Source organism: Prionailurus bengalensis, chromosome A2 (assembly GCF_016509475.1).
Source record: "Prionailurus bengalensis isolate Pbe53 chromosome A2, Fcat_Pben_1.1_paternal_pri, whole genome shotgun sequence".
Lineage (NCBI taxonomy): Eukaryota > Metazoa > Chordata > Mammalia > Carnivora > Felidae > Prionailurus > Prionailurus bengalensis.
This window is the reverse complement of record NC_057348.1, coordinates 154,851,607-154,879,270: the sequence shown is the minus strand read 5'-3', so window position 1 is coordinate 154,879,270 and position 27,664 is coordinate 154,851,607. Positions and strand designations below refer to the sequence as shown.

The 27,664-nt window shown below is 38.0% G+C and overlaps 1 protein-coding gene and 1 long non-coding RNA gene across 5 annotated transcripts in view; both read left to right on the top strand.

Annotated features, from left to right (window-relative positions):
- Positions 1 to 27,664, top strand: part of BRAF (B-Raf proto-oncogene, serine/threonine kinase) — a 173,002-nt gene that overhangs the window by 17,957 nt on the left and 127,381 nt on the right. The window lies entirely within an intron of this gene.
- LOC122488406 lies at positions 1,996 to 25,687 on the top strand. The gene is made up of 3 exons (XR_006298607.1): positions 1,996 to 5,764; positions 18,143 to 18,152; positions 25,676 to 25,687. It is a non-coding gene; the product is annotated as an uncharacterized LOC122488406 (long non-coding RNA).

Here is a 27,664-nt window from a genome sequence, read left to right as displayed (position 1 = left end):
ACCAATGTCGTTCAGTCAAACTTTCTGTCATGATGGAAATGTTCTCTGCTGTCTTGTATGTCCACATGTGGCTATCGTGCACTCAAAACGCGTATAGTAGGACTGAAGAGTTGGATTTTAAATTTTATCTGATTAAATTTAAATAGTCACATGTGGCTGCTGACCAGTACTTTGATCAGTGCCACTCTAGACCCTTTTAAAGTCAAGGCTTGTGTGGGATTCATATTTATTTTTCATTGCTTAGCAGTACTTACTGCTACTTAAATTACTGCATTCTTCCTCAATAATCTTAGTCCAGATAGTTGTCACTCACCTGGAACATGGCAGTTTTCTTCTCTACTTCCATTCTTAACCTTAGCTTTCCAGTTTGTTTTTAGATTACGTTGATTTATGCAGCGGTAAGTTCTTCCATCCTGTGAAGCTAGGGTTTTTGTTGTTGTGTTGCTGTTGTTTTTCTCTTTTGGACTGAAAAACTGGGTACTGGGAGGTTACCTCAAGGAATTTCTGAGGGTTCAGGAGCGGCAAGGAAGAGGTTTAGTGGGCTTGTGGAGGGTAGGGAGGCAATTTCCGCTTCAACCAAAGTAGCTCCACTTTGTAAGTTACTGTATTGGAATTGTGCTTGAGATTTCACTTGGAGGGGAAAAAACGCTTCTAAAAGAGAACACTCTTGTTGGAGGAAACAGGGCATGCACATGGCAGTATGTGATTAAGTGCCAGAGTGGATGATGGAGGAGTTCAGAAATGGAAGGTTATTATAGGCTAATGAGGTCTTGATGGAAGTTAGTGTTTAACCTAGGCAGGAAGAAGGAAGGAAAAAAAGATGTAATAGGTGGTGGGTTTAGACTTTGCAAAGAACTAGAGTTAGAAATACATATGGTAGTTTTGTTTAAGGAACAGGATCACCATGATAATAGTTGAGTGAATTGCATGAAATAAAATTTGGCTACATTAGGCAGGACTGCATAGTTACAAATGGAAAATTTTTTAACTTTATATTATATGCAGCGGGACGAAAGTGGGGATTTAAAATGATAAAAGCAGTGTTTCAGGATGATTGAATTGATAAGGGTTTGTACGGTGGATTTCAGATGGGAAGAGGTCAAACATTAAATATTTAGAGACAAAAGCTGTAAGGTGTTGTTCCTGTCACTGTTGAAGGTTGCATTCATTGACAGTAGATACTGAGACACTGTAGTGTGTAGTGTGCGGTATTTATTAGGAATTAACACCCGTGAAAGGAAGACTGGGCACAGGATGAAGTTGTATTGGGATGCGGGCCTCATAAAACCCTTCCTTGCCTTTTATTTTAGCGCGGGGCTCCGGAGTGAGGATTGCCTGTCAGAGGGAGTTGAGCTAAATGGCTGGGCCTTTGTACCCCTCCTTGCTTGGTCACTGGATGTGGCCCGAAGTTGAAGCGGACTTTGAGGGAGGTGACATTTGGAAGCTCTGTCTTCTGGCTGTTCTCATAGCTGGTCAGCAGTTCCTTCCATGAAGGGGGAGCTTGGTCGCACATCTCTATGTCTTCCATAGACCGTGGGTCTGAGTGTGCGCACTTCTTCCCCAGAGGGCAGTTTTGAAATAGTTGGAGGTATTTTGGTTTTTCAAACGTCGGGGAAGAGGGTGGTATTAGCCTTTAATGAGCAAGGAGAGGGAAAGTCAGCCCTCTCACAGTGTTCAGGACAGTCTGCACGTTTAAGAACTGTTTGAGTTACTACATGACTTTGAATGGTTGTTGTTGGACGTTGTAGGTGAAAAAGTGGTAATGATAATCTGAGCTTAGAAACTAACTTTGTTTTAGGTATGAGGCATTGTATTAATATACACCAAAAGTTTCAAGAATTTAGTTACCACATAAATCGGAGCAATGTTAAAAATTTTTTTAAGTTTATTTTTGAGAGAGAGAGAACATGGGAGGGGCAGAGAGAGAGGGAGACAGGATCTGAAGCAGGCTCTGCACTGACAGTAGAGAACCTGATGCGGGGCTCAAATTCATGAACCCTGAGATCATGACCTGAGCCAAAGTTAGACAGTCAGCTGACTGAGCCACCCAGGCGCCCCTGAATATTAAAAATTTTGATCAGAACTTTATCGGGAGTTCACTACTTCAGAAAATCACATGATTGATAGCAGTGCCACCTGCACAGTATTGGGTGACTCAGATACTTTTCCTTTCAGTCTACAGTTGTAACCACCACAGTTGGAGTGATTCTCCATATAGATCTAAGCATCAGATACTCTCATTATGTTTATTTTAATAATTGCCTGCACATTTTGTAATATTACAAATTTATTTCTTTCATATGCTTGAAAATACAATTAGAGTATTGTTGACTTTTAAAATTTCACTTAGGCTATCTCTGAATTTAATTTTAGGATAGTACAGGGGGTGTTACAAAATAGTGGTCATAAAAGGAGGAAATTGATTTCTGTTTTCATTAATGGTGGATTGGGTTATTTCAGACCAGCCCTTTTGATGAAAACAACTAAAAACTTGGAAACAATATTTCAACATTTTTTTTAGGAATTAAAGAGCTGAAGAGCTAGTAGAGAGCTACAAGGCCAAATACTAGGAAAAAAATAGGAACCCCAAAAAATAAAGTGGAGAATGAAGTAGCTTTTGCTCTAAGGGCAATTGCCAACCTATTCAGATTTGAGCTTTGGTTTTGGGGTACTTCATGGGATGAAGAAGTTCGAAGTCAAAGCCTGGAGTTCTTCCAAAGTGACAGTCAAAAAGAAGAATAACTCCCTTTTAAGATGATATCCCAAGGACTCCATCATTAGGTTAAGAGTGAAACAGAACTAGACTGTCTACCCATTCCCATATCTAGGGGATTGTGGATTTGATTGGAGCAGGGGAAGAGAAAAGAAATTAAGAAAAATAAATCCTTCAAGTTGTGACCACAGTTTTAGCTCTCACACTAATTAGCAGTTTAGATTTCTCTTGCCTGGGTGGTCCAGGGACCCTCAAGCCATTTATCTTAGTTCCTGGTTTCAGACTGGTAGTACTCAGAAGGCTTGGCAGAAGGAAAGGCAAATTATCGTTGGAGAGAGGCCCTTCATTCTGAAGAGGATTGCCACCAATAATTTTTCAAGAGCAGTTAATAGTACACTATCACAAGTAACCAAGCATAGTAAAAATATACACACCCACACATAAAATTACATGATATATGTATGTAAAATTCTTTAAGCAATATAATTTAAGATTTGTGTAGTTTTTTTATTGAGATATAATTGACAACTGTGTAGTTTGCTTTATATACATATACCTCAAAATAAGTTTTTAAAAAAATATGTAACCTACTTGGAAATGGCACTGTGAATAAGAAACAGATCCACATAATTCTCAAATATCAGATGGATTTAAAACAATTGCTGTTTCTTAATGAAAGACATATATATTTTTAATTTTTTTAAAAATACTTATTCGTTTTTGAGAGACAGACACAGAGTGTGAGTGGGGAGGGGCAGAGAGAGAGGGAGACACAGAACTTGAAGCAGTCTCCAGGCTCCAAGCTGTCCACAGAGAGCCTGATGTGGGGCTTGAACTCACGAACTGAGATCATGAGCTGAGCCGAAGTCGGACCCTCAACCAACTGAGCCACCCAGGTACCCCGAGAATGAAAGACATATTTGAAGACAAGCAGAGAACAAGAGACTATGACACTTAGTAGACTTGAACACACACACACACATACACACACGGAAAATGCAGAAATGAAACTATGCCAAATATACCTAAGGGAGAGATTGAACATATCGTACCTAACTGAAGAAGAATTAGTTACCTGGAGGATAAGGTGGGAGAAACTTTCCCAGCTGCACTACTAGAGAGTGAAAACAGTGAAAATATTGAAGAGAGCTTACATGATGAGGAAGAAGGAAGCTTACATGATGAGGAAGAAAATTTAATCAGAGCTCCAAAAAGAGAGGAAAGAGAGAATGATGCAGAGGTAATATTTGAAAAGATATTTCTGACTGCACATTTTCCAGTTTTAATGAGAAACCAGTTGATAGACTTTCAGAAGCTCAGTAAATTTCAAGTAGTAAAAGTGAAAAGAAATTTGCACCCAGGCAAATCAGTGAAATGGCATAAACCCAAATACAAAGAGAAAAATCTTAAGATCAGCCGGAGGAAAAAAAAGATTTCTTTCAAAGGAGCAGCTATTGACTGACTGCTAACTTCTCAACAGAACAGCATATGTATTTTCAAAATAATTGCTAATTTATATTTATAAATTCTACACTTAGCAAAAGTAACTCTTAAGGATGAGGGTAAAATAAAAGTTTAGTTTAACAAACTGCATCAGTCCTTTATAAAGGAAATTATGAAGGATGTACTTCAGGCAGAAAATTCCAGGTAAAGGTCTGAGGTATGAGGTAAAATGAAGAGTAAAGAGCCTTGTTGAAGTAAATTAAAGAAGACCTAATGGGGCAAAATACCATGTACATGGATTGAAACACTCAATATTATGTAGATATAATTCTATCAGTATTTTATAGTTACAGATATTTAATATAATTCCAATCAAAGCATTAGTTGTTTTTTAATTTTTTTTTTTTTTTTTTTTTTTTTGGTTTTGTTGTTTAGGTGGAACTTAAAAAGCAGATTCTGAAATTCTCTGGAAAACAAATGAAGGGCCGAAGTAGTTAAGATGTTCTCAAAGAGGACAGTAGGGGAGGATTTACTTTACCAGTTATTGAGACTTACTGTAAAGAATAATAATTAAGACATTGTCATAAGTAGTCTAGTGATAGATGCATGGACCAGTGGAACAGAAGAAGGTCTATAATTATGGGTTACTTGATGAATGACAGATATAGGTTACTTAATATATGACAGATACATGCTGGGTAATCAGTGAGAAGTGTGCCCTTTTCAATAAATGGCTGGAAAAATTAATTTGGACCTTAACCTCACAGTGATCACAAATTCTGGCTACATTAAATGTCTGGGTGTGAAATGCAAAAATATAAAGCTTTTAGAAGACAATATGAAAACATATTTTTATTTAGAGAGCTTTTAGAATTAGTGAAAATTAACATTTTTTGTTAAATTTAAGATGCCATGAATTCTAAGATTCACCATTACTTTATATTTCTAAAATAAAATATTGCCAGATAACCATGATATGCTATTGACTGTAAAATAAATGCACTCAGTTTTCACTGTTTTAATCTTACGAGTGATGAAATACAGTGCACTTCCTGAACTTCCTTCCATCAAATGTGGATGCAGCTTAGGTTCTCTCCACTGGATGAATTCCCAAAATTTGGAAGGCAAAGAGGACAAGGAAACTTGTTTTTGCCGCTGCTTTGGGTGGTTAGCACAGTTGTGGGATTTAAATGAATAGAAGCAGTTGAGGTGTCTGGACCGAGATTCCAGTGTTTAATACCAGTTTAATACCACTCCAGGCAGGAGTGGCAGTAGCTTTTAGACCTCTGGTTTGCAATGTAGCCTTTATCTCCTCATTCCAGTAGCTACTCCTGATTCTTAATCCTTACACATTTTGAATGATAACCATCTTAGTCCTTGTATTTAAAAAAGTTTTTTCTTACCGCCGCCATCATGGGTCGCATACACGCTCCCGGGAAGGGCCAGTCCCAGTCGGCTCTGCCTTACTGCCGCAGCGTGCCCACCTGGCTGAAGTTGATGTCCGACGACGTGAAGGAGCAGATCTACAAACTGGCCAAGAAGGGCCTGTCTCCCTCACAAATCGGTGTGATCCTGAGACACTCCCATGGTGTTGCACAAGTACGTTTTGTGACAGGCAATAAAATTTTGAGAATCAAAAAAAAAAAAAAATTTTTTTTTTTTTTTTTTTTTTCAGGGCGCCTGGGTGGCTCAGTTGGTTGGACATCTGACTTCAGCTCAGGTCATGATCTCACGGCTTGTGGGTTCAAGCCCCATGTCGGGCTCTGTGCTGACAGCTCAGAGCCTGGAGTCTGCTTCGGATTCTGTGTTGCCCTTTCTTTCTACCCCTCCCTTGCTTGTGCTCAGTCTCTCTGAAAAATAAATAAAGCAGGGAAGGGACAAAGAGAGAGAGAGAGGGAGACACAGAATCTGAAACAGGCTCCAGGCATTGAGCTGTCAGCACAGAGCCTGACTAGGGGCTCGAACCCACAAGCCGTGAAATCATGACCTGAGCCAAAGTCTGATGCTTAGCCAGCTGAGCCGCCCAGGTACCCCCATCTTAGTCCTTGTATTAAATACCTTTCTGGTTTAAATATGTGATATATATCATTTTCTTTTCTGCATTGGGTCCTGATAAATAAATTTTTATTGGCTCAAGGAATCATTTGGCATTTAAAAAAAAAATTTAAAACATTGTGGTAAACTATATTCATGTTTTAACCATTTATTAAGTGTATAATTCAGTGGCATTAAATACATTCAGAATGTTGCATAACCATTACTACTATCTGTATCCCTAATTTTTTTGACCTCTCCTGCAAAAACTCTACCCATTAAAAAATAATTCCTTCTTTCTCCTTTTCCCAACCCCTGGTAATTTTTATTCTACTTTCTGTCTTTATGAATTTGCCTATTCTTAGGTACATTGAATAAGTGAAATGGTATAATATTTGTCATTCTGTACCTTATTTCACTAAGATATGTTTTCAAAGTACATATATCAAAAGTGACATATATCAAAATAACTGCCAAACTGTTTTCTCACGAGTATTCCATCTACATTCCCTCCAGCGATCATGAGGATTCCAGTTTCTTCACATCCTTGCCAACACTTGTTATTGTTCTTTTTCTTCCTTTTTTTGGATTTTAGCTATCCTAATGGGCATGAATTGGTATCCATTGTGACTTTGTGTTATGTAATTCTTAGTGGAGTTTTCTCAAGAATCTAAACATAAAATTACCATATGACCCAACAATTCCACCTCCAAGTGTATATACCCATAAGAATTGAAAACAAACTTGAATAGATACTCGTACACTGATGTTCATTGCAGCAGTATTTATGATAAACAAAAGGTGGAAACATCCTAAGTGTCCATCGACAGATGAATAGATAAAATGTAGTATATACATACGATGGAATATTAGTCATAAAAAGGAAAGATGTTCTGGGGTGTCTGGCTGGCTCAGTCGGTAGAGCATGCTCCTCTTGATCTCTGGGTTGTGAGTTCAAGCCCCAAGTTGGGCAGGGAGCCCACTTAAAATAAAATTTTTGAAAAAGGAAAGAAGTTCTGATACATGATATAACATGTGGAAACCTTATGTTAAGTGAAATAAGCCAGACACAAAAGGGCAACTATTGTGTCATTATATAAAATATCTAGAAGAGGCAAATACATAGAGACAGGAAGTAGAATAGAGCTTAACAGGGGCTGGGAGGAGAGGGAACGGAAGTTACTGCTTAATATGAGAAAGGTGAGAATTTAGTATCAGATGGAACCTAGGCTTAACTCTCATATAATACAAAATTTGTTCTTTAGCATCCCTGACAAATGATTAAGCATTCAATTGAATATCCATAATAGTAAGGCAGTTTTTTCCTTTGTTAAACATCTTTATTATTATTTTTATTTTTAAAGAGAGAGCGAATTAATAGGGAAGAGGGGCAGAGGGAAAGAGAGAGAATCTTAAGCAGGCTCCACGCTCAGTGTGGAGCTCAACATGGGGTTCAATCCCATGACTCTGGGATCATGACCTGAGCCAAAATGAAGAGTTGGACACTCAACTGACTAGGCCACCCAGGCTCCCTAAATATCTTTATTGTTAATAAAGATATCTAATAATGTGAATCTCAAATATACCTTCTTGAACTTTTGTCTCTAAGTTGTAACATCATCCTAGTTTAGTCCTTTGGAAAAGCACAGGACAAGCTGTCTCTTTTATCTCACGTCCCCACCCTCTCACTATTTGATAGGCACATACACCCTCCTTTAGACGTTTCTTTGACACTGGTTACTTGCTCTGTGCTTTCTCTTGTATCCAGGTCATCCTATCCAAAACCAAAAATACCTTCCCCGACTCTGGTACCCCCTTGAGCATTTGTTTTTCTTTCTGGTCACTGGCTGTGTTAGTACTCACTTAAACCTAACCTCTTGAAAGTCCGTCTTTCATTTCTTACTGCACAACTAAATGTATTCTTTCCGAGGCTACTCTGTAACCTTAACAATCAAGTTACCCTCTGATTTAGTGTATCAGTCCTGCATTTCCAGTGGTGTCTTGAGTATTTTATGTTTTAATGTCTCACTGACATCACGAAGTCAGCAAGTCCTAAACTGAATCAGTTCTCTTTCCCTTTAAATTACTTCTTCCCCTCTTGTAATATTCTCTACTTATTATAGTTTATTCTTGAAACCCCAGAGCATCTTTCATTTCTCCTGTCTCCTTATTTTTCCTGTGCAGTCAGCAAAGCCCTCATGATTGGGATTTGTGTGCTCTTATACGAGACCTCAAAGAGCCAACTCCTCCCTTCCTGCATATAAGATTACAGCTAGAAACACCGTCTGTGAACCACAAAATGGGTCCAGACACCATATCTGCTGGCACCTTGATCTTGGACTTGCCAGTTTCCAGAACTGTGACAAAATTCTTTTGTTTGTAAGCCACCCAGTTTTTTGTTTTGTTTTTGAGAGAGAGAAGGGGCATGAGCAGGGGAGGGACAGATGGAGAGGGGAAGAGAAAGCTTAAGCAGGCTCTATACCCGGTGCGGAGCCTGACATGAGGCTCCATCTCATGACCATGAGATTATGACCTGAGCCAAAATCAAGAGTAGAACGTTTAACCAACTGAGTCATCCACACACCCACATGGTATTATTTTTACAACAGCCCACACAAATGAAGACAGCTGCTGTTCTTACTGAGGTTTATGAGACTCTGACCTCCCGGTCAGTAAGGACTATCACTACAGTATTTCTAATGCCTAGTACATCATGTGATACTAATACTAGGCTTTTATAAAATATGTGTCAAAAGGATGATTTACTTTTAGAATTTGATATAGCATGTAAGCATTCAGTGTAGCATTGTGCCCAACACATACAAGGTACACATAAATGGTAGTCCTTTTCCTTATAAAATAGTTTGTACTTTACATTCACTGATTACATTTATTCATTCATTGGCTTAAAGTTTAAGAATAAATACTGAACTCCTCTGTGCTGGTTGTGTGTTAGCTAGGTGCTTTGATAGAGACATGATTATCTCTGTCCTCAAGGAGGTTACAGTCTAGTGGTAGGACCAAATAAATCAAGAATTAAGGACAGTGTACTATGTGCAGAGTGTGCTCCAGGTGCAGAGAAATCACAGAAGAGGAGCACATAATGCAACATGGGTTTAAGGGAGGGAGGATGAAAGATTTCCTAAAGGAGATGAAGTGAATTTTAAATATTTAAGATGTACAAACCTTTTTAAAGAAGGATAATTACGCTTTATTTAGACACATAAAAGAAGACCTTAATAAATGGAGGTACATACTGTGTACTGAGAATGAGTTGAAGACTGAGTATGGTAAAGATGTCAGTTTTTTGCACATTGACTAGTAGATGTATTTAAATCCAAATGCCTGTAGGTTTTTCTGTGGAACTTGACAACTTGATTAACAGTTTCTCTGGAAGTAAAAAGAGGCAAGAATTGACAAGTTACTATTAAAGAACAGTAAGAAAAGACTTCCTTAATCTGTTTTTTCAGTCAACAAATTTGAATGCTTGCTACATGTGAGACCCTTGTTATTACCTTAGTGAACACGAGACATGTCTCCTACCCAAATCACATTCAGATTCACTTCTGGTGATATCTGAGGTTTTTAAATAAACCACTTCATGAAATATCAGGTGAGTGCCAGGACTACCAACAAACTTATCACTGTAATTTTATTACATGGTTTTTATATTTAAAATTTTTCCTGGTTGTGTAAGATTTTTCTTTACATTTTATTAGTTTTAATTTCTTTTAACTGTAGGATGCCAGAAGTAGGCAGGTTTTACCTTAAATAGATCCTTAAGAATGTCAATTGGATTACAGCCTTGTTAGAAAGGGAGGAAGGTTCTGCTGCTGAATGATGTATCAAGCAATTATGCGACCTTGGGGAGTTAGCGAGGGAGGGTGACTTTGAGGGTCCCACACGCATAGGTTTCGAGGCCTAGCCTGTGTGTCAGGTGTCTGGAGAACTTACAAAAGAAAAGGCAAGATGAATAACAAAATGACAGGTGAACTTAAGTAGGTAGAGGTTGCTAATGAATTTTATATGCCTGTATGGAAGTGCATGGGTGAATACATGCTGCTAAATTAGTTGGGAAAGGATACACTTGTTTGGAACACTTGCTTACTGTATTATTATTATTATTATTATTTATTATTTTTTTAACATTTATTTATTGTTGAAAGAGTGTGAGCAGGGGAAGAGCAGAGAAAAAGGGAGACACAGAATGTGAAGCAGGCTCGAATGTAGGGCTCGAACCCACGAGCTGAAATCATGACCTGAGCCAAAGTCGGATGTTCAACCAACCGAGCCACCCAGGCGCCCCTGTAATATTATTTTTTTAATGTTTATTTATTTATTTTGAGAGAGAGTGCATGCACATGGGAGAGGAGCAGAGAGAGAGAGAGGGAGAGAGAGAATCCCAAGCAGGTTCAGTACTGTTAGCACAGAGCCCAAAACGGGGCTTGCTCTCATGAACCATGAGATCATGACCTGAGCCGAAACCAAAAGTTGATGCCTCACCAACTGGGTCACCCAGCGGCCCCTTGCTTACCCTGTTAAATAAAGTTGAACCCCCTCCTACTGTGCACAGAAATCAATTCCTGGTAGATTGAAGGTTAAATACAAAAAGACAAACTCAGCTTTTTCTAAAAAGCAGCATACTTTTATGAGCTCAAAGCAGGGAATGATTTCTGAAGACTGAAAACATCATAAAAATTGACAAATTTGGGATGCCTGGGTGGCTCAGTAGGTTAAACATCCAACTCTTGATTTCCCCTTAGGTCATGATCTCCATGAGATTGAGCTCTGCGTTGGGCTCTGTGCCGAGCCTGCGTGGGATTCTCTCTGCTCCTCCCCTGCTTGCATGTGCTCTCTCTTTCTCTCTCTCAAAATAAATAAACATTTTTTAAAAAATTGATAAATTTGACTACACTAAAAATAGGAACTTCGATTTATTAAGACCCCTTTAAGAGACTGAAAAGACCAAAGTGCAGAATAGTAGATATTTGTAATGTACGTGTATTAGTTACCTATTGCTGTGTAATAAGTTATCCCAAAATTTAGCAGCTGAAAACAGTAAACATTTATTTTACAGTTTCTGTGGGTCAGAAATCTGAGAGCAGCTTAGCTGGGTGACTGGCTCATGGTCTCTCATGAGGTTGAAGTCAAGTGTCAGCCTGGCCTGTAGTTATCTCAAGGTTGGACTGAGAGAAGATGTCCTTTTGTGCTTCCCCATGGGTTGTGGCAGGGGCCTCAGAAGATCCACTTCCAAATTCAGCCACTTGGGCCTCTTTACAGGACTTACCTCACGGAATGGCAACTGGCTTTTTCCAGAGTGAAAGATCCAGGAGAGAGTGAGAGAGAGTTCACAGCATGTAGGCCACAAATAACTTAATCTTGTAACCTATCACAATGAATGGACAACTAGTACAAAGTGTATATGTAAAGAAGTATGAATCACAGGGGCTCCTGGGGGTTAAGCGTCTGACTTTGGCTCAGGTCATGATCTCATGGTTTGTGGGTTCAAGCCTCATGTCCGGCTCTGTGCTGACAGTTCAGAGCCTGGAGCCTGCTTCAGATTCTGTCTCCCTCTTTCTTTCTGCCCCTGCCCCCGCTTATTCCTGTGTACATGTGTATGCGTGCCCTCTCTCTCTTTCTGTCTCAAAAATAAACATTAAAAAGAACAGGTATGAATCACTAGGACAAAGACAGAACACCAAATAGAAAAAGCAGGCATTTGAGTTAAAAAAAAAAAAAAAAGACCAATAAACATATGCAAAGGTCATTAACCTCATCAACAATTAGGAATAGAAATGAAAACCATAGGAGTCCATTTTATACAAACTAAATTGGCAGAAACGAAACATTTGAACAGCACCCAGCATTGGTGAGGGATATGCTCTTCCACTGCTGGTGGGAGTATAAATTAGAAGAACCACTTTGGAAAATAATAGTGTGTTGTACAACCTGCAGTACCACTCCTGGGCATTTAACCTAGACTGGTGGTTGTCGAACTTGATTGTGCATCAAAATCCCCTGAGGGATTGTTAAAACAGACTGCTGGGCCCCACCCTCAAAGTTTCTGATTCAGTAGGAATGGGGTGGAGCCTGACAGGTTGTGTGTCTAACAAGTTCCCAGGTGATGTTGGTGCTGCTAGTCCAAGAATCATAATTTGAGAACCAACCATTGCCCTAGAGAAATTTGTGAATATGGGGAATAGGCAGCGTATGAATATAAGACTGTTCATAGCACTATTATTTATTTTAACTCCAAACTACAAAGAAAAAAATTCAAATGTCCATCAGCAGTGGATTAGATAGGTAAATTATGGTATATTCACTTATGGAATAAAAACTTAGTTTATCGCTTCTCGGTCTTATGGCTAAAATTTGTTCTTACCAGTTTGATAAAAACTTAGTTTAAATGGACCAGGAAAAAAACTCACAGCTCCTGCACCAATATGTGTGGTCCCATAAACTTAATATTAGTCAAACATTAGATAAGTCACAAAAAAATTCAATGCAACGTGATGCTATTTATAAAAAGTTCCAAACATGGGGTTAACTATATTGTTCAGGAATGCAAACAGAAGTACAGAATTAAAGGAAAATCAAGAGAATAATTATCACAGGGGTGCCTGGGTGGCTCAGTTGGTTGAGTGGCCCACTTCGGCTCGGGTCCACGAGTTCAAGCCGCGTGTCAGGCTCTGTGCTGGCAGCTCAGAGCCGAGAGCCTGCTTTGGATTCTGTGTCTCCCTCTCTCTCTGCTCCTCCCCTGCTTGTGCTCTCTCTGTCTCTCAAAAATAAATAAATGTTTAAAAAAATTAAAAAAAAAAATAATTATCACAAAAGTGAAGAGTGATGTGTTTACCCCAGGGATGGCAAACAGTGGATGGAATTGAGGAGGGACGTGTGGGAAGGTTTTAAGGTACTGGCAATGCTGTTTCTTAACTTTACCGTTATACTTTAAACTGTAGATATATTTTATAAACTCTTCTCTACATACGTCTATAATAAAATTTACTTTACTATAAATAGATATTTTATAGATGAAGAAACTGACACTTGGAGGGTAAATACTTTGCCCAAGATTATAGAGCAAATAAGTGTCGGCTGAAATTCTTTCTGATTTTAAAGCTTGTGCTCTACTATTCTGTACCATAAATTTTTACAAGAGTTGTAAGAATTAGACACTGTAATCCCCATTTTGTAGATGAAGAAGTAGGTTTAGAAAAGTTATGCAACTTGCCTAGGGATACATTGCCTAAGTAGAAGATCTGGGGATTTGGACACAGACCTTGTGACTCCAGAGGCTCTTAACCACCTTGCTCTTGGAGCCTCCCCACTTACTGTTGTATCACAATCAGTTACACTTTTTGCGAGTTTGTTAACCACAATTGATAGCTCATGTTACACCTTTTGGCACCTTCACTGGCTTTCTACTGATGTTTTTCAGCCTGGATTATTATCTTGAATCTGTTTAGTACTCTGAGTTTGCTTGTGCTAGAGAATAAAACATTTCTTTACTTAGTTGTGTCCTTTTACCTAGGAGTTTAAGTTAGAATTTTGATAAACTCTGCTTATGTCAGTGTACTGATATCTATTAGCTTTCATTGTCTGAATCTTCAGCCTTTAAAAAATTCTGTACTCTTACCAGTAAAATTTGAGTTTATTAACGTCACTGCACGTCTGTTTTATTTGTAAATTATGTGTGTACTGCTGTACGAAAATAAATTTTTAAAAGCTAAGCCAAAAATGAAACAACTTGTGATGGTTTTCTTTGCAGCTAATATCTCAGGCCATTACACCCTTATGGCAAGGTTCACCATTAATGATAGTGGGTACAAATCTATATTTTGAATAATCTGGATAATTCTTAAAAACTGACTAGTTTCTTATCAGATCTGATTAGGTCAGGATTTCTCAAATTGGACACTGTCTGCATTTTGGCCTGGATAATTCTTGGCTTGGCGGGGGGAGGGGGATGTTGTCTTTTCCGTTGTAGGACGTTAAGCAGCATCCCTGGTCTCTACCCCCTAGGTGCCAAGTATCCTCCCCTCAGTTCTAACAATCAGAATATCTTAAGACACTGCCAAGTATCTCCTGGGGGCAGAATCACCCCTGGTTGAGAACCACTGGGTTAGATCGTTGTTTTAATCCTGTATTGTGCCTGCCAAACAGCTTGTGCGAGGAGCAGGCAATGTGTCAGCTTTGCCTTTTTCTCTAGCAACAGTAGTGTTACCTTCAGTATGAGGTTTGAGATTTTTTGGTATGAGTTCCTTTCAAGCCTCATGTCTATTTTATGAGGTTTATTTAGTAAAGCTGGATAATAACCGTACATTCACTTCACTCAGTATATTTCAGCTGTAGCATGTCACAGTAAGACAGATGTGCAAAGAAGAGGGAGAACTCCTCCCTTAGTTAAGCGCTCTGCAGTGTGGAATGCCAGGGCTTTGGCATACCTCTTAACCACGTGTGACATACCTGTCTATTAATCCTGAGTGAGGGTGGCTTTGTAAATAGTAAATCTGAAAAATCTGTAAGTGAAAAATCTGAAGTTTTCTTAGTTTTCTAGATGAATATATGACTAAATAATGTCTGCCTATAGCCCTAATAAAGAGTCTCCTGCCTGCCCTTTATAGGTGTAAATCATGTGTTCGGCCATCACATTGTCAACTGCTGTAGAGTTTGCATCATTTCAACTATAGAACTCAAAAGGGGAAAACAATTTAAGTTCTCTTAACTGACTTCTACCTACCCAACTCATCAGGTTAACTGATAGTTCCTGTTAAAAAAAAATATTTGCTGTCAAGGGCACCTGGGTGGCTCAGTTGGTTAAAGCATCTGGCTTTGGCTCAGGTCACGGTCTGTGGTTCGTGAATTCGAGCCCTGCATTGGGCTCTATGCTGATAGTGCTGAGACTGCTTGGGATATTCTCTTTCCCTTTGTCTCTGCCCCTCCCCAACTTGCACATGTGTATACTCTCTCTCAAAATAATAAACTTAAAAAAATATATGCTGTCCGATTAGATGTGGATTCTATTTAAAGGAAGATTCCTCACCCTACATCAAGGTTTGGAGAATGAGTGTTCATGTTACAGTTTTAAGGTAAAATAAAATCTTTATGGTTTTACCGTTGCTTATGATTCCCTGATTTAGCGAACCTTTTCTCTTAACCAACCACCAGACTTTATTACACTGAATAAAGGGCTTTCTTTTGCACCCACTTCGGTATTACAGTTGTGATGATTTACTTTGTGGAGTTGGGATTACAGTTTCTCTCAGCACCCTACTTCTCTCGTCATCTAAACTCACAGCTGCGTTATTATACAAAAAGTCTTCAAACTTTGTCTTCTGGAATGGCTATTTGCTCTCTCAAAACAACTCTGGCTTCCTTCTTGCTAATTTACAGGATTATTGTGAGGATATTAAATCTATCAACAGTCGTTCAGACTCTCATTACTTCTTGCCTATAATTGTGGCATGCTTTTAATGGTACTCTTGGCCTTTAGTGCCTCTCTGGCTTGTTAGTTAACCTGAACATTGTTGCCAGAATAAACATCTAAAATATATGTCTAAACAGATCAAAAGCCATTTATAACAATAAGAACTGCAATTTTTTTTTTTAATTTTTTTTTTTCAACGTTTATTTATTTTTGGGACAGAGAGAGACAGAGCATGAACGGGGGAGGGGCAGAGAGAGAGGGAGACACAGAATCGGAAACAGGCTCCAGGCTCCCAGCCATCAGCCCAGAGCCCGACGCGGGGCTCGAACTCACAGACCGCGAGATCGTGACCTGGCTGAAGTCGGACGCTTAACCGACTGCGCCACCCAGGCGCCCCAAGAACTGCAATTTTTAAAAAATTACTGTATATGCTGGCTTAGATGTGGTCTCTATAATCAGGAGATGTCCATTAAACAAATTATTAAAAAAAATACATTACACACATAAATTCTGAATTGTGAGTATGTGCCCAAAGGAGAAAATAGCAGGTACTGTGGAGTTGAATGTGAGTCTAGTATAGACTGGGGGAGAGTGATCAAGAAAGGCCTCGCTGAAGCGAGACCTAAAGATCTCTTCTATCTGGAGAAGCTGTGCTTGTTTGGAAAAGCACTGGGCAGAGTTTTACAAGAAAAAATAGGTTGGGTAAAGGCTTTCCTGCTGGAAGGTCATTGGTGGTTGAGTTTATTGAGTAAGGGATAGACAGAATAGTGCCTGATAAGGCAAGAGGTTGGCTGGGATAAATCATTTAGGATCTTGTAATCTGTGCTAAGAAGTTTAGGTTTTACTTTTGAGTCACTGGGGAGCCAGTAAAGGGTTTAAGCAGGGAGAGTTATGTGATCAGATTTGTGTTTTAGGGATTCACTCTGATTATGGAGAATGGATCAGAGAGGAGTGGGAGTAGGGCAAAAGAAACGGGAAAAACAGTTAAGATACCTTTGTAAGTAGTAATTCAAGGAGAAAGGATAATAGTTTAGAGTAATGACAGTAAACAAGTTAACACATAAAATTATTATCTCAAAAAACCATTATCATAGCCTTGTGAAATATGAGCAGAATAAGATTTGGAATGAACATATCCAAGCCCATCCAGTAAATAGTGGTATAAGGAATTGAAACCATGGATATTGACCATTCGGCTTTTGTCTCTGAAACAAAAAACAAACTTCAGTGAAGATTTTTTAGCCTACCTTTATTACCTTTATCTCCTCCTAAACTCTTATTTACCTATGCTATAGCTAAACCATACTATGACAATAGTTATTATGAACCTAACTTGTACCTAGATGCCACTAATGATTGTTTACTGTGGCTGGAATACTCTTACATAGTTAACATTAGGATCCAGATCAAAGAGGAAGCCTTCCAACTTTGTCTCCAGACACACATTGTCCATTTTCCCTCTTTTAACCACAGTAGTTTCTTTATGTCATGGTATGTTAATTCAGTAGATATGTGTTGGGCACTTTGTGTAGACATTGTGGATATATTCATGTACAAAAATAGAGTGTCACTATGAAACCTATAGTCTAGAGACAACACAGACCTTGTAAACAGAATCTGTGCATACAAATGTAATTATAAATCTTGAAAAGTGCTCTGAAGGAATAGTAAAGGATGCCTGTGGGTTCTTAGTAAATAGTACAGGGTTGATTGCCTTGGAGGGGCCTTGAGTTCAAAACTATTTTTGTAATAATACTAAGACATTGTTTGCCTTTCACTCTCATTCTCTCATGAGGATTCAGTGATATAATGTGTGATAGTGTAGCAGATTGAATTGTAGAAGATGATATGAAAATCCGGATGTCTTCTGTTAAGGTGGATGTTAATGATACTGTAAAAAATATAAAAAATATTACTTTTTCTTTTCATTATTTTTGTTTTGGAAAATGTAGTTGTTTTTTCATAAAAATCAGGTTAGTGTAATTTTTAAATGATTAAATATACAGATTTCTTGGTTATAATTTTTAATATGGTAAACATTGAAAGCTCCAACCTGCATGAATAAGAGCTATGAGGGGTCCTCAATAATTTTTAAGATTATAAAGAGATTCTGAAACCTGGAAGTTTAAGGGGCACCTGGCTGGCTGGGTCGGTGGAGCATGCGACTGGATCTTGCATTTACAGGTTTGAGTCCTATGTTGGGTGTAGAGATTACGTAAAAATAAAATCTTTAAAAAACAAAAAAAGAAACTAGCAAGCTTAAGAACCTCTGTGGTGGGGACCTGACTTAAATTGGGGTCTTCTAGAGAATTAAAAGATCGCTTATGTCTCATTTTAAGCTCTTACCTAAAAAGTAAAGTCTGGTTATCTCCATGTCTCCAAAGCCTGTACTTCTTTGCATATAATGGGTATGTTGGTTAAATAATGTTTTATTGCCAAGGTCTACTGTACATGGTCCTCATTTCTTGAATTTGGTTTGAAGCCTTTATTGAAGATACCATCTTTATTTCTGATTACTGTGGGAGATAGATCTGAGTTCAGGTCCTTCTTGGTGTGAAGTTGCTTAACCTTGATGAACCTTGCCACTCATCTGTAAGATAGAATACATATTACTGTATTGTAATGATTAAATGAGCCAATGTATATAACCTGACAGGCACAGAACATGCAATAAAATGGTAACTTTTTATTTTATATACATAGCATATTGAGCTTAGTTCTAGTTAGTGGGCAGAGAGGTCTGTGGGTGAATTAGTATATAATTAAATAATCATCATTTGAGTACATCTAATAGTTTATTAGGAAAGGAGAGAAAGCCAAAATAATCCATTGCCTGGTTACTCATCTTTAGAAGAGGGAACTGAAACAAAATGTAGGCTTAGAATAGTTGAAATAAAAATAACTCCAAGTACGTTGTAAGGATAGGGACAGAGTTTTATATGTCTGGTACCCCAACAGTGCCTCACATTTACTGAATATTTAAACAATGTTAAATAGCTAGAAATACTAAAAAACATTTTTATAAACCTTGCAAAAATGTGTACTATAGTTTAAAGGTCAGGTCTCAAAATATCCCACATGGCTAACTGGAGAAGTAAATAAAGGAACCTGGAAGAAAAACAGAATTGCCCTGGGGGATAACATGAAGTGTTATAAAGTGTGACTAAACGGGATCTAATAAGATAGGACAGAGTAGGGCATCTTGTGGTGGATTCCAAATTTAGCAGTTAAAATCTTAACTATATTAGAGGTAGACTCCTTGAGATCACAGTGCAGAATGTTTGCCAAGGGATGACAAGAAAATAGCTAGGAAGATCAAGTGACTGCTTTGCTTTGCTTTTCATGGCAGAGAGCTATAGGAAAATTATCCTTTTATATATTCTCTTTTGAAGCAGGTAGTTCAGTTGTGCTGAAAAGAAAGAAAAAAGAGTGTGGTGACAGATGGTAGCTACACTTGTGAATATAGCATAATGTATAAATTGTCAAATGGCTATGTTGTACACTTGGCAACTAATGTAACATTGTGTGTCAACTATACTCAAATACAAAAATTAAAGAAAAAGTAATATTGTTATTCCTTATTTGAGATTAAAAATCAACAAAAATTGGGGGCGCCTGAGTGACTCAGTCGGTTAAGCGTCCGACTTCGGCTCAGGTTATGATCTCACGGTCCGTGAGTTCAAGCCCTGTGTCGGGCTCTGCTGACAGCTCAGAGCCTGGAGCCTGCTTCAGATTCTGTGTCTCCCTCTATCTCTGCCCCTCCCCTGCTAACTCTCTGTCTCTCTCTCAAAAATGAATAAACATGAAAAAAAAATTTTTTTTTTAAATCAACAAAAGTTGGCTAGAGCAACACAGAGGTCTGGATCTAGAGCTTGCTTACATTTCAAAATTTTTTTTTAAGTTTATTTACTTATTTTTTGAGAGAGACAGAGATAACGTGTGAGCAGGAGAGGGGCAGAGAGACAGAGGGAAAAAGAGAATGCCGAGCAGGTTCCGTGTTGCTAGTGGAGGGCCCAATGTGGGGCTCGACCCCTCGAAACTGTGAGGTCGTGACCTGAGCCGAAACCAAGAGTCGGGCACTCAACTGACTGAGCCACCCAGGGGCCCCAAATTTGCTTACATTTTAAACAGAAAGGGCTGTAGACTTTCTGTTCTTTTTACAACTAGAAAGCTTTACAGAAACTACCTGTGTAATTATCTCATAAAACTTCTTTCTCGTTTGAAGATTTTTATCAACTTAAGGTTTGAATTTTCATAGATTATTAATGTGTATTATCTCGATAGCTGTGATCTTTGAATTTATAGGCGACTAAATTGAGTTGTCATTTGTAGTAAGAGCAAGTGAAAAGTATGTTGCTGTTCACACTTGGTATTTAAGTAGATGCTTATATTATGCAATCAGTGCCAGCAGTTGGTTGTTAATTGAAGATAGTTTAACTGGAAAAATTTTAAGGATATTAAAATATTAACACCACATTTTAATTTAAAACATATAAATGTATTCTCCTATACCTATATTTTGACATAATGTTTGATTAATGTGCTCTGAGTGGAGTTCCATGTGTTTTTTCATGTCTCAACAATACTTATAATGCATTATCCATAACCACCTGTTTTCTTTTTACTCTAATCATCTGTGAGTTGAGTGAACAAATCATGAGAGATTCTAGGAAAAGGATGAAGATGACTTAGACTAGAGTGATAACAGGGGAAGTGATACAAAGTAATCTGATACATGATATATTTCAGCCATAGATCCAAGAGAATTTTCTCTTGAACTAATTTCCAAGTGCATAAACTTCAGAGACAAACTGAAAAAGAGAAATCACTGCTAAGAACCAAATTTTTGTTCTACAAGATCGAGTAAGATATTTTTTTCTTCATATCCAGGATCCAATCTTCTAGTGAATTCCATTGGCACTACTTTTGAAATATATCTTGAACCATACCATTTCTCACTGCTTTCGTTGCTACCATGTCAGTCTTAGCTACTTTCCTCTGTCCAATAACAATAACCTGTATATATATGGTCTTGCCCCCTTGCGTTGTGGTCTCTACATGGCAATGGGAGTGATCACTTAAAACGTAATTTATGTTATTTCTTTGCTCACAAAACCACACTTAAAATGGAACCTAGACTTTGTATGGTTTTCAAGATCTATATAATCTGACTCTTGCCAGCCTCTGTCACTTCATCTTCTAAACTAGTGATTCTCAGGGCGCCTGGGTGGCTCAGTTGGTTAAACATCCAACATCAGCTCAGGTCATGGTTTGTGAGTTCGAGCCCCACATGGTGTTCTGTGTTGTCAGCGCAGAGCCTGCTTTGGATACTCTCTCTCCTCTCTGTGTCCCTCCCCTGCTCTCTCTCTCTGTCTCAAAAGTAAACATTAAAAATATCATTAATAAAATAAAATAACTAGTGATTCTCAAAATGTAGTCCAGGGACAGTTAGAGGCCGCCGAGGCTCTTTTGGAGGATCCACAAGGCCAAAACTATTTTTATAAAATAATTACGATATTTTGTAAAAACTTTTTTTTATTTTTTTATTTTTTTTAACGTTTATTTATTTTTGGGACAGAGAGAGACAGAGCATGAACGGGGGAGGGGCAGAGAGAGAGGGAGACACAGAATCGGAAACAGGCTCCAGGCTCTGAGCCATCAGCCCAGAGCCCGACGCGGGGCTCGAACTCACGGAGCGCGAGATTGTGACCTGGCTGAAGTCGGACGCTTAACCGACTGCGCCACCCAGGCGCCCCTAAAAACTTTTTATAAAAATACTAATACGTTAATTTTTCAGAGTTTCCAGTTGTTCATTAATGTGTTTTATTGCTACAGATTAATGCAAAGTCTTATGAGAATCCAGCTATCTTTTATTAAGCTAGTCATTAAAAAGAATTGCAAAGATGTAAAACACTGACATCCTTCTCACTAAATCTTTTTTGTTTTGGACTTTAAAAATAATTTGTGTTACATGATGGATTTCCTACTAAATTAATATTTTTACAATTTCTCAGTCTTATTTTCCAGTGTGGCAAATATTAATAGATATAGCCCACATAACCAAAGCTTTTGGTTGTTAAGAGTGTAAAGTGATCCTGGGGTGCCTGGGTGGGGCTTATCGGTTAAGCATCTGACTCTTGGTTTTGGTTCAGGTCATGATCTCACGGTTCATGAGTTTGAGCCCCACATCAGGCTCTGCGCTGACAGTATGGGGCCTGCTTGGGATTCTCCCTCTTTCCCTCTGTCTCTGCCCCTCCTCTGCTCACTCTCACTCTCAAAAAATAAATACATAAACTTGAAAAAAAAAAGTTTAAAGCAATCCTGAGACCAAAAAGTTTGAGAACTGTTGTTTTGCACTATCAGCATTTTCTTAACACCAGCTACATTGGCTTTCTTGTTCTTTGTAATCTCCAAGCACCCTTCTAACCTAGGGCTTTTTTCAGCAGCTGGTATTTTTTCCTATGGCTGAAGGGTATTCTTCCAAGCTTCCTCACTTCATTCAAATGTTCAAATGTCATCACCTCTTTGATGAGACCTTTCTTAACAGCAAACTGCTCTTTCTAAGAGCTTCTTCCCTACCCCCTGTCCCTTACTTAGACTGAATTTTCCTCCAAGCACTTGTCACTGTTGGAAATTAAGTGATATGTTTGTTTTCCTGTTTTGGTCTCCTGCCTGAATATATACTCTGTGAGGGTGGGGATTTTGTTGACTGCTATGAGGCGAGAGCCTTGAACAGTGTTGGGTACATGAGTGATTAATCGGTTTTTTGACAATGAAAAAAGTAAAAATACACAGAAACAGAATCCATGAGTAAAAATGTGAGTAATATAGAATACATACTCTGGAAATCTAATACATGAATTAAAGGATTTCTAGAAGGAAAAAAGAGAAGTAAAAATTAGTTAAATAATAGAAGACTGTATCTCTGAGCTGTAGAAAGACTTGAATCTGTATGTCGAAAGATAGAATAACAAGCAAAAGTTACATTTCCAGTTGAAATTCCTGAATATCAGGAAAAGAGATGATCATAAGCTTGTAGACAGAACAGAAAGGGAAGATAAGTCAACATTGGCAACACTGAGAGAAGAAAGTGTGTTTAAGAATCCCATATCTGGCCAAGGTATTTTCAGACAAGAATGGAACCAAAGTATATACATCCCCCATATACACTATCTGTACACTAAAGAGACATGATTAAAAGTGGAAATCAACATCTATAGATGTTGATCCCCTATACTGTAATGTTAACTTTTTAGAAATTAAAAAATATTATTTTAATTCTAAATAAGTGATTCTGAAAGTGACGTGCCTATACCAGTGGCAGCAGCATTACCTGGAAATGTCTTTTTAAAAAAATGTAGGCCCTATTGCAGACCTACTGAAACAGAAACTCTGGGCATGAGGCTCTGCAAGCTATATTCTAACCAGCTGTTTTAGTGATTTTGTACATGGTAGACTTTGAAGACCATTGTTAATCCTAGATCCAACTTAAAATAATAAACACAAGCATTTTAAGTAATTCTGTATGTTTTACTCTAAGGTTGTTTTTTTTTTTTTTTAATTTTTTTTTTTTCAACGTTTATTTATTTTTGGGACAGAGAGAGACAGAGCATGAACGGGGGAGGGGCAGAGAGAGAGGGAGACACAGAATCGGAAACTGGCTCCAGGCTCCGAGCCATCAGCCCAGAGCCCGACGCGGGGCTCGAATTCCCGGACCGCGAGATCGTGACCTGGCTGAAGTCGGACGCCTAACCGACTGCGCCACCCAGGCGCCCCTACTCTAAGGTTTTGACATATATTAATTTAATTTCTCCCCTAACTATCTTATGAAGTAGGTACTCTCATCATTTCCATTTTGTAGTTGAGAAATTTAGAAACTTGGCCAGGTATTCAGGACTGGTTAGTGGTGAATTAAGATTTTTTTTTAAGAGATAATTATCTCTTTTTAAAAAATTATTTTGAGAGAGAAAAAGCACAAGCAGGGGAGGGACAGAGAGAGAGAGGAGAGAGCAAGAATCCCAAACAGGCTCCACACTGTCCGCGCAAAGCCCGATGTGGGGCTCGAACCCACGAACCATGAAATCATGACCTGAGTTGAAGTCAGATGCTTAACCAACTGATCCACTCAGGTGCCCCAGTGGTGAATTAAGATTTAAATCAAAGTATTATGACTACAAAGCCCATGCTTTTAGCCGCTACAGAGCCCTAGTGCTTTCTTCAATTTGGGGGATGGAGCAGAACTAAGCAAGTTAGGAAATCCAAGAAGTATAAAGGAGAAGATTGACACACCTGAATACATAAAAATTTAGGATTTTTATAAGAAAATAGTATGCACATAAAAGAAAAAGATGGATATACAATGGCAAAACTGACACATAACACAGGATTAACAGTTCTGCTATACAGAGAGCTCTCACAAATTGTTAAGAAAATGACTACATTAAAAATGGACAAAAGAGGGGCGCCTTTATACACACACACACACACACACACACACACACACACACTTTGGCTCTCTCTCTCTCTATATATATCTTCATACTTTGGCTATTGTTGATAGTGCTTCTATAAACATGGGGGTGCATGTGTCCCTTCGAAACAGCACACCTGTATCCCTTGGATAAATACCTAGTAGTGCAATTGCTGGGTCGTAGGGTAGTTTTAATTTTAGTTTTTTGAGGAACCTCCATACTGTTTCCAGAGTGGCTGCACCAGCTTGCATTCCCACTTGACTTTAACTTTTAATAATAACTAGATAAATAGTAGAAAAAGCAAAAAATTTACCTTTCCTTTCAATATTTTGAATTATTAGAGAAATTGACACTTGTCCTCTTCTATCAGGTAGTAAGAGAAAGTTGTTGGACGGTTTTCAGTTTGGCATAATCATAAATGTGGCATCTCAATCTGTTCATTCATCTGTTTATTGTTTTCTGTGTTATTGTGTGTATGTATGATAGGAAATACCTGAATACAGGTATTTTACTAACTCCCTTAGTCAAAAGAGGGATTTAAGTCTGAGTTTGGTACAAAACTACCTGAATATATGTGCCAACTGTTTACTAAAGTTAGAGAACTCCAGTTGCTTGGCACCTGCAGACCTTGGAGGAAGTTACGATGGCACCTGTCATCCTTGCGCCCTGGTATTTCTTTTGGATAGAACTTTGACAGCCTTTTAGATTCTCTACGGGCTTACTGTCCTAATTAGGTTTTATAAGGCTTTTTGAGTTGATTTTGGCAATTTAGATTTTTATATAAATGTCTATTTCAACCAAATTTTCAATTTATTGAGATTGTGTGTAATACTGCCCTCAGTGTCTTTAAACTTTATCTCCATGTGTTTTACCTTTCTGATTCTTAATGTATTTTATTTTCTTTTTGAGATTTTCAGGGTATTGATCAATATTATTAATTTCTTCAACTAATTAATCCTTAGTTTATTTAACTTAATGCACTTAATTTTTGTTTGCTCTTTTTTTAATTCCTCTTACTATATTTATTTTTTCTCAGGGTTTTTTGTTGTGATTATTGTTCTATCTTACATCAGTTTATTTTCAGATTGATTTTTCCCCCTAATAAGTACATTTGAGGCTATTGATTTTCTCTTTTTTTTTTTTATTTTTATTTATTTATTTATTTATTTTTTTTTAACGTTTATTTATTTTTGAGACAGAGAGAGACAGAGCATGAACGGGGGAGGGTCAGAGCGAGGGAGACACAGAATCTGAAACGGGCTCCAGGCTCTGAGCTGTCAGCACAAAGCCCGACACGGGGCTCGAACTCACGGACCGCGAGATCATGACCTGAGCCGAAGTCGGACGCTTAACCGACTGAGCCACCCAGGCGCCCCGATTTTCTCTTTTAAATATTGCTTTGGCTCCCTCCCATAAGTGTTGATATGCAGTGTGTAATTATCAATCAATTCTGAATATTGTACTTTCAGTTGTGGATTTTTCTTTAAGTCAGGAGGTATTTGGAAGTTGAATGTTTTTTCTTGGTTGTTTTATATTATTTTTAATTTATTTTTAATGTTTATATTTGACAGAGAGAGAGAGAGAGAGAGAGCGTGCGTGCCCGCGAGTGGGCATGGGCAGAGAGATAGGGAGACAGAATCTGAAGTAGGCTTCAGGCTCTGAGCTGTCAGCACAGAGCCCAATGCAGGACCCGAACTCATGAGCCATGAGATCATGACCTAAGCCAAAGTCTCACGCTCAACTGACAGAGCCACTCAGGCGCCCCTGGAAGTTGAGTTTTTAAAAAACTTCCCAGTGCCTGGATTCATAGGTTTGTTTGACTGACTGATTGATTTTTATTTTTTAGCTATAATTTCAGTCTTTTTTTTTTCAAGTAGGCTCCACGCCCAACACGGGCCTTGAATTCACGACTCTGGGATCAAGAGTCAGATGCTCTATTGACTGAACCAGCCAGGTGCCCTTGCTGTAATTTTATTCTTAATTTACAGTTTGGCTATCTTATGGTTAGAGAAGAAGGCTATAAGTATCTACATATTGACATTCCTGAGATTTCCTGTATGTTCTAATACATAATTAGTTTTCTAAATACTGATCCTTAGCTTTCTCCCCTCCCCCATTCTAAGGTTATTTTAAGTGAGATATAATTCACATGCCATAAAAATTGTCCTTCTAAAGTATACAAGTCAGTAGATTTTAGTATACTCACAAGGTTGTGTAACCATCATCAGTATCTAAGTCCAGAACATTTTTGTTACTCCAGAAAAAGCCCCTATTCCCATTAGCTGTCAGATCCAGTTCTCTCTCTTTTTCAGTCCTCTGGCATCCACCATTCTTTCTGTGTCTATAGATTTGCCTGTTCTGGGTATTTCCTATAAAAGGAATCATACAATATGTGCCCTTTAATGTCTGTCTTCATTTACTTAACATAATACTTTGAAAGTTCATTTATGTTGTTGCATGTGTCAGTCCTCCATTCCTTTTTTTTTTTTGTAAATTGAGGTGAAATACACATAACATAAGCCACTTTAAAGTGAAAAATTCAGTGGCATTTAGTATATTCACCATGTTGTACAACCACCACTGATGTCTAGTTCAAAATACATTCATCACTCTAAAATAAAACCATGTACCAACTAAGCAATTTTTCTCCATTCTTCTCTCTTCCAACCTCCAAAGGTCACCAGTTTGCTTTATGTTACCATGGATGTATCTATTCTTAATATTTTATACAAATAGAATCATAAAATATATGACCTTTTGTGTCTGGTTTCTTTCACTTAGCATAATGTTTTCCAGGATTATCTACATTGTACTTTCCTTTTTATGGGTGAATAACATTCCATTGTCCTATACCACAATTTGTTTATCCATTCATCCATTGATGGATGTTTGGGGATTACTTACAACTTTTGGCTATCGTGAATAGTGCTGCTATGAATATTGGTGTACTTGTATTTGGGTACCTGTTTTCACTTATTTTAGGTGTATACCTAGGAGTGGAATTGCTGGGTCACACGGTAATTCTGTGTTGTTTTTTTGTTGTTGTTTTGAGGAACCAGCAAACTTGGTACCGCAGCTGCATCATTTTACATTCCCATCAGCAGTGCATGAGGGTTCCAGTTTCTTCATATTCTCACCAACACTTGTTGTTTTATGTGTGTGTGCTTTTAAATAATAACCATTCTAGTAGATGTGAGATGAAAACACATTGTGATTTTGATTTGCATTTCCCTGTTGATTCATGATTTTGACCATCTTTTTATGTATTTGTTGGCTTTTTTTTTGTATATCTTTGAAGAAATATCTGTTAAAGTAGTTTCCCCATTTTTAATTGAGTAGTCTTTGTTTTTGAGTTCTTTCTATCTTCTGGATACCAGACCTTTATCAGATACAAGATGTGCAAATATCTTCTTCCCTTCTGTAGATTGTCTTTTTACTTTCTGGATAATGTCCTCTACACAAATATTTTTTATTTTGTTGAAATCCAGTTTTTTTCTTTTGTGCTTTGGTGTCATAAGAATCCATTGTCAAATCCAAGGTCATTAAGATTTACCCCTGTTTTATTCTAAGAATTTA